Source organism: Cucurbita moschata, unplaced genomic scaffold (genome assembly GCF_002738365.1).
Source record: "Cucurbita moschata cultivar Rifu unplaced genomic scaffold, Cmos_1.0 Cmo_Scf00111, whole genome shotgun sequence".
In the NCBI taxonomy this organism is placed as follows: Eukaryota; Viridiplantae; Streptophyta; class Magnoliopsida; order Cucurbitales; family Cucurbitaceae; genus Cucurbita; species Cucurbita moschata.
In genome coordinates, this window is record NW_019268627.1 from 243,834 (window position 1) to 250,935 (window position 7,102).

Consider the following 7,102-nt stretch of genomic DNA (forward strand, 5'->3'; position numbering starts at 1 on the left):
GTGAACGTGGATCAAACACGTGACCTTGAGATCTACAGTGACACTCTCCCAACTATGCTATCCCCGTTAACATTAAAAATGAAAACTCGTTAGTAAGGTATTTAGCTAATTCATTAATATTTAAAAAAAAAATGATCACTAATTTTAAATTGAATAGTCACGAGTCAAGTTATGTGAAGTGAATCAGGTGCGGTGAACGTGGATCGAACACGTGATCTTTAGATTTTCAATCTGACGCTCTCAAAACTGAGTTATCTTCGCTAATATTTGAAAAAAAAAAATCATAAGGTATTTTTGCTAATTCCTTATATTTTAAAAATAAATAATCACTAATTTTAGATTGAATAAAGTTGTGCAACTTAATGAACTTATGTAGCCAAGTGCGGTATCTCCGCTAATTAATTATTCATTGAAATTTAAAAAATAAATAATAACTAATTTTTTATTCAATAGTCAGCTTATGCAAATGGAAACAGGTGCGGTGAACGTTGAGATTAAACACGTGACCTTCAAATCTTTATTTTAACACTCTCCCAACTGAGTTATCCCTGTTAACAATTTTTTGCGGTGAACGTTCAGATTAAACACGTAACACTATTAAACACGCAACACTCTTAAACACGTAACACTCTCCCAACTGAGTTATCCCTGCTAACAAACGTTCAGATTAAACACGTAACACTCTCCCAACTAAGTTATCCCTGCTAACAATTTTTTATTGAATAGTCAGCTTATGCAAATGGAAACAGGTGTGGTGAACGTGGAGATTAAACACTGATCTTCAAATCTTTAGTTTGACACTCTCCCAACTGAGTTATCCCTGCTAACATTAAAAATAAAAATTCATAAGTAAAGCTATTTCCACTAATTCATTAATGGAGATCGAACACAAGACCTTCCAATATTCAATCTAATGCTCTCCCAACTAAGCCATCCCAACTAACATAAAAAAAAATAATCACATATTTTAGATTGAATAGTTGCAACATACATTATATTTTTAACATAAATAAATTATATTTTAAACATAAATAATCACTAATTTTGGAAAGAATAGTCAAATTATGCAACGTGAACAAAGTGCGGTGAACGTGGATTGAACACGTGACCTTCAGATCTTCAGTCTGACGCTCTCCCAACTGAGCTATCCCCGCAATCATTAAAAATGAAAATTCATCAGTAAAGATATTTTCGCTGATTCATTGAGATTTTAAAAAGAAATAATGACAAATTTTTATTGACGAACACGTGACCTTCAAATCTTAAATCCAACGTTCTCCAAACTGAGCTATCCCTGTTACAGGTGTGTTTTTATTTTGTAGTGGTCACAGGTGTCGTTTTTTTTTTCTTTTGGAAGGGCATTTCAAGAATTGAACTTGAGACCGCTTGCACCCAAAGCAAGAATCATACCACTAAACCAAATGCCCTTATTATGGGCTATATATTAAGTTGTTTATGGAATGTATCATCATTATTTCATTTATATTCTTTGTTAATGAAATCCATGAGCAATTATTATTAGATAGTTCCATTTGAGACATATCATCACTAGGTTGATGCTGAATTGCTTTCTGTGAGGCACATCTTTTAAGAAATGAACATAGGGGCATTCTGAGAATTCAACTCCGGACCTCTCGCACCCTAAGCGAGAATCATACCACCAGACCAAATGCCCTTTCTAAGAAAAATGCAACATTTTTAACTCCTACTCAATATATTTTTTTCTCTCAAGTTTGAAATCTATTTTCTTGAGTGGTTGTTGGACTATAAAACAAAAAGTTGATGGTATAGTATTTTACTTGTAAGTAAGGCATGTTCCAATATACAAGTGTTATCAAATAAACTACAACCCAACAAATGAATCAAACTAATCAGTTTGGTTGGGTTGGATTTATTCGGCTCAGTTCATCAATTTGTTTGATTTAATTCTTCTATTTTGCGTCGTATGACAAGAAAATAAAGTTGTCTTGAATGTACCATAGTTTGATTTATGACAAACTCATATGAAATATAATTGCATTAATAGTACTAAAAGTTGGAGTCTATAAACATTTCATGAACTTAAGTGCAACTCAAGCTTCATTAAAGACGAGATAAACTTTAGTTAAGTAACTAGAACTTTAAATTACTTCGTGTGGAGCTTCAATTACTCTATGTTAGCTACTATCTATAGGATTTACTAATTGGACACGAGTTCTTGGATTTAGGGAATTATTTTATGTAATTTTCAACAACTTATGTTTTCAAAATTTTAGGTCATAATTTAGGTAGTGGTTGTATACTATGGATGAACACTAGAGTTTCTATCCGGTTCACCACAACTACTCTTGTTTTTGTTTGAAGGCTATAATTGTCATCTATGTTCTATGGCAATAAAATTTGTTTAGATGAAATTTTAGTTAAAGTTGCATATTTTACTTCTTGCAAAAATTTGTTTCTTAGCATAATATGAATTTAGTTGAGCGTTATTAGGAATAAGATGGAGAAAGAAATTTTCTTTAAAAAAATAAATAGACCCAAGTTCATCTTTGTTGTTGTCTAATTGTGATTTTGCAAAAAGCTTAACTAATATGAAATATCAAGGTAAATCAAGAATATATCCTACACGTCATTCAAGATGACAATAAAATGGAGTTAAATTGAACGCAGTTTTAGTTTCATGTTTAGTAGGTTCAAGATGAAGCATAATTGTATTAATGATATTAAAGAGAAATTCGTGTTTTACTAGAAGAGACCAACTTCATTTAAGGTACTAGGAGTTTAAACTACTTCCATTGTAATTTCAATCACTCCACAATGATTACAAATTTAGGGTTGGCTAATTGGACATCAATTATCAACTTTAGGTTATAATTTAGGTAGTAGCCATTATAATATTAATGAGCATAAGAGTTACAATTCTTCCATGGACCATATGTGTTATAGTTAAATGAATATATATATATATATTATGTATGTCGAGGTTTGGGTAAAGCACAACGTAGTAAGGAACACCATTGTCAACTCTAGAGCCACCCACAACTCATGATGGAGACCGATGCAAAATATTTTAACATCCTTTGGCATCAAGATACAGGAAAGATGAACGCCGTCAAATTGGAAGCTTTACGTGTCTTAAGAGTCACAATGAGAACTCTAATCAAGCTGGAGCCTTGGACTAGGCAAATTGTTTAGTGATAGTTGAAATGGATGACTTCGACATCGTGTCAGGAATGAACGTCCTGCTGAAACACAAAGTCAGTTACATGCCCCTAGCAAAATGTCTAGTGGTAATGGAGTCTAACCCGACGATCATTCAGAAAAACATTCATCAACCAAGAGGATTGAAAATGATGTCGATACTACAGTTGAGAAAGAATCATAGCCATGATGAATCTACGCTTGCTGCTATTGTTGTAATTTAAAAGGGGAGCTCGAGTGAGCCAACCTCAATAGAAACTTTGTTGCCACTACATGAACACCACGACGCAAAACAAGGTCAGATAATGGATTTATCCCCACCAGGAGAGATGAAAACAAGGTCAGATACTGAAGAAGGGAGACAGAAACAAACCACTGAAGCAACACATGTTCATACAAAAATATCATCTAGACGGATGCAGAGAAGGGTCAGTCGGAAGCGTCAACCACAATAATTTCAAAAAAAATAAAGAGTTCATATAAGTTAAGTTCAAATAAACTTCGAGTCCAAAGCAACAAGAACCAAAGACTAGTGTGAAAATACTATGGACTAGTTAAAATTATCCATAAGATTATGAAGACATCATATAGAATCCAATTGCTCTTATGGATGCGGACTAACCTTGTTGTCCACGTTAGTAACTTGAAACGTTATTATTTCGACCAAGAAGACATCAAGCAGAAGCAGATGGTATGACGTCATACAAATAAGAAAAAGTTTCAAGCGAAGAAAGTAGGAAAGACACGAACAGAGAAGACATGAATACTCAGCAAACCGAAAAGTGATTTTCAACAGCACCTAGTAGGTTAGAAGAGACTCCTCATTATGAGATCAGCTGGAAGCGCATTGAGAGACCTAAAGTCAGCCTCATCCAATAAATTGTGTGGGGGCAGATGTCACAGTCATGATTGCCCAAGGCGTGTTGCCTGTGGTTGCATGTTGCATGTCTCAACAATTCTCGTAAACAATTTGTTGTCCAAGGCGGTTATTTGGGCAATGCTATTGTTTACCGATTATTTGGGCAACACGCCTTGAGCAATCATGACCGTCACAATTGGCTAAGACATTTGTTGTCCATATGTTATTATTGTCCAAGAGACTCCTCATTTTGAAGTCATGATTGGCTAAGACATTTAAAGAAGTTTTACCTAGGGCAACTTCTATCACAATTCTCTTCTTGCTCTCTGAAACTTCTTTAAATGTTATTGTTCACTGGTTATTTGGGCGCATCTTTCTTAAAAGGATTGTGACGACAGATGACCTAGGTAAAACATCTATTGGGAGATTAGTGCAATAGAGAATCTGTGTCCCTTTCCTGAAACCTTCAGCGGACAACATAACAAAGAGTTCCTAGAAAAAATACCATAGAACAATTTGTGTAATGCCTTTGATGTTAGGCTCAAGGCTCTATCTTATCTCCCAAGAATATGGTTCATTCTCTATTCACATAGAAATTCTGCAATAGAAAATGGTACCCTCGTCTTCTTTTACAAAACTTTCTCAAGTCCTCATGCAATGATTTGAAAGTGGTACCCTCATCTTCTTTTATAAGACTACCACGGCCTTCATGGAATGATTATGCTACCTCGGCCTTCTTTAAATGTTATTGTTCACTGTTTATGGTCCAAGTCCCGAAAGGAGAGGAATCCTCGTAGTTTCCAAGATTTGAAGAGAATCGGTAAATTATAATTAAATATAGCTTCCTTTTTTTTTTCTTTCCAAATATCCATCTGAATTACTTCTTGGTTCAAGGTTTAAAAAACCTATTTCAAATCTAATATACTCTCATACCCGAAGAGAGAATCATACCACTAGACCAAATGCCTTATTGTGGAACTATCATTTTTAGTTGCTGGTCCATATCTTTTATGCGCCTCAATATTTGAAATTTATCCACATGTTTTTGTTTCAATTCTAGAAATAGAAATGATATCCATAGAAATACATAATTTTACAATGCAAATAAGAAATACTCGTGATCAAGTTTTAGATAAAAGTAGCAAACATGTTGATAGATATAAAAATAAATTCAAGTTCTTTCTCTGACCTAATTATCAACTGGAAGATTTTGCTGATATGAATTGTTATTGGTTTGCTACCAATAATAACCGTCATTTTAGTATGCTAAGGATCCATATGTGTCCATGAAAATTAGTTAATGCTATATTTTTCTTATATTGGCCATAATATCTCTCAACCAAATGCATTAGTTGAAAATGTATTTAATATTTTTCTTTTGTCCTTTTCTTTTTTCGAATGGTCTTATGTCTCCGTTCCATTTGAAAATTGATATTCTGTTTGGTAATTTTAAATTCATTATTTTTGTTTGTTCATTCCACCTAATTTGTAAAAAAAAAAAAAAAAAAATCATACCACTAGACCAAATGCCCTTATAGTGGATCTATTATTTTTAGTTGCCCGTGTGTATATGTTTTCGGCACCTCAATATATGAAATTTATCCACAAATTTTTCTGCTATAGAACCTACTATTATTGTCATTTTAACTTCACATAGTCTATCACACAGTTGAAGCAGCATTGCCACCGGAGCCCATTCATTGATAACTATTTTTTTTTTTTCAAAATTATGTATTTTATCCTTTTATTAAAAAAAAAAGAAAAGAAAAGAAAAGAAAACATTTTAATTTTAAGCAAAATTTCACACCAAACTAAGTTTTTGAAAAATATTTTTATTTATTTATTTATTCTTTATTTTAGTTTTCTAAACATATATTGATCTAGAGTGGCTAGTTTTCAAAACTACTTATTTGCTACAATTGTAAAATGGGATTAACTTCCTTTAAGTTTATGTAGTTTCTTTTTATTACTATGTTTACTTCTATCTCATGTTACTCCATTTGTATTTACTTCGTTTTATACAAAAGTTCACCGTAATTAAATCCATGTGCTTAATACATTCCCTACAAAAATAAACTTGTCTGTATGAGGATAAATTACAATGAATATTGAGAAAAGAAATCCCAAAAAATAAGTAGAAGGTCGAGAATTTCACTCAACCACAATTCTACCACAAGAATGGCATGAAACTTGCATAGATGATGCTCAGATTTTAAAGGGGAACTTCTCAACTTGAGAGATCAATTTCATTCATCACAAATCTGATTTTTACATAATAATTTGTGGGTATTTATAGTCTCCCACAAAATAAGTTAGTGGCCGGGATAATTTCATAAAGTTTGTAATGCTCAAATTGACTTCGTCTTGTGTGGAGATTTAAAGGGATCGAGATTAAATCACGGCCACTAACTTCTTTTGTTGGAAGACTATAAATACCCAAAAATTATTATGTAAAAGCATATTTGTGATCAATGAAATTGATATCTCAAGTTGAGACGATCCCTCTTATAGGAATCTGAGCGTATCTTTGTCATTTCTAAGTTTCATGCAATTCTTGTGGTAGATTGCATCTGAGTCATTCAATCAATCAAGCATTGATCAAGTTCGATTGTGAAGTGACTCAGTTTAGAAAAAGATTCCAAATCTTGTTTCTCAATCTTGGATCTCATCCTCTAATTCTAGCTTTATCTCTTGGTTGATCCAAATTTTGTATAAGAAGGTGTTAATTTCTTTAATACAAGGGTTCTTGCTTCTACAAAAGCTTGCCTCGTTGGGCTGAAGATTACACCTTCAACGGGATCTTCTATCCCCATGACTTGCTCTGATGCAGTCGTTCTTCTAATGCCGATGACACGTCCAGTTGTCGAGATTGGTAATGTGAGTTTGTAACCCATCCATTGAGGTTCTTGGAATGATTCTATAGCTTATCATTACCATGTTGGGAGTTGGATCATGGGTCTTGGGCGAAGGAATCCTTGATTTACTGCCCTTCGAGTTGAAGGAAGTGTCATAAGGCTAATTTTTTTTCAATTTTTTTTCAATTTTATTGATTTTTTTTAGTGA

At 33.2% G+C, this 7,102-nt stretch overlaps 2 non-coding genes across 2 annotated transcripts; both read right to left on the reverse strand.

Annotated features, from left to right (window-relative positions):
* Positions 1–1,081: 1,081 nt before the first annotated feature.
* TRNAF-GAA lies at positions 1,082–1,154 on the reverse strand. Its single transcript has one exon. It is a non-coding gene; the product is annotated as a tRNA-Phe (tRNA).
* Positions 1,155–1,355: 201 nt separating this feature from the next.
* On the reverse strand, positions 1,356–1,427 carry TRNAP-UGG. Its single transcript has one exon. It is a non-coding gene; the product is annotated as a tRNA-Pro (tRNA).
* Positions 1,428–7,102: the final 5,675 nt, after the last annotated feature.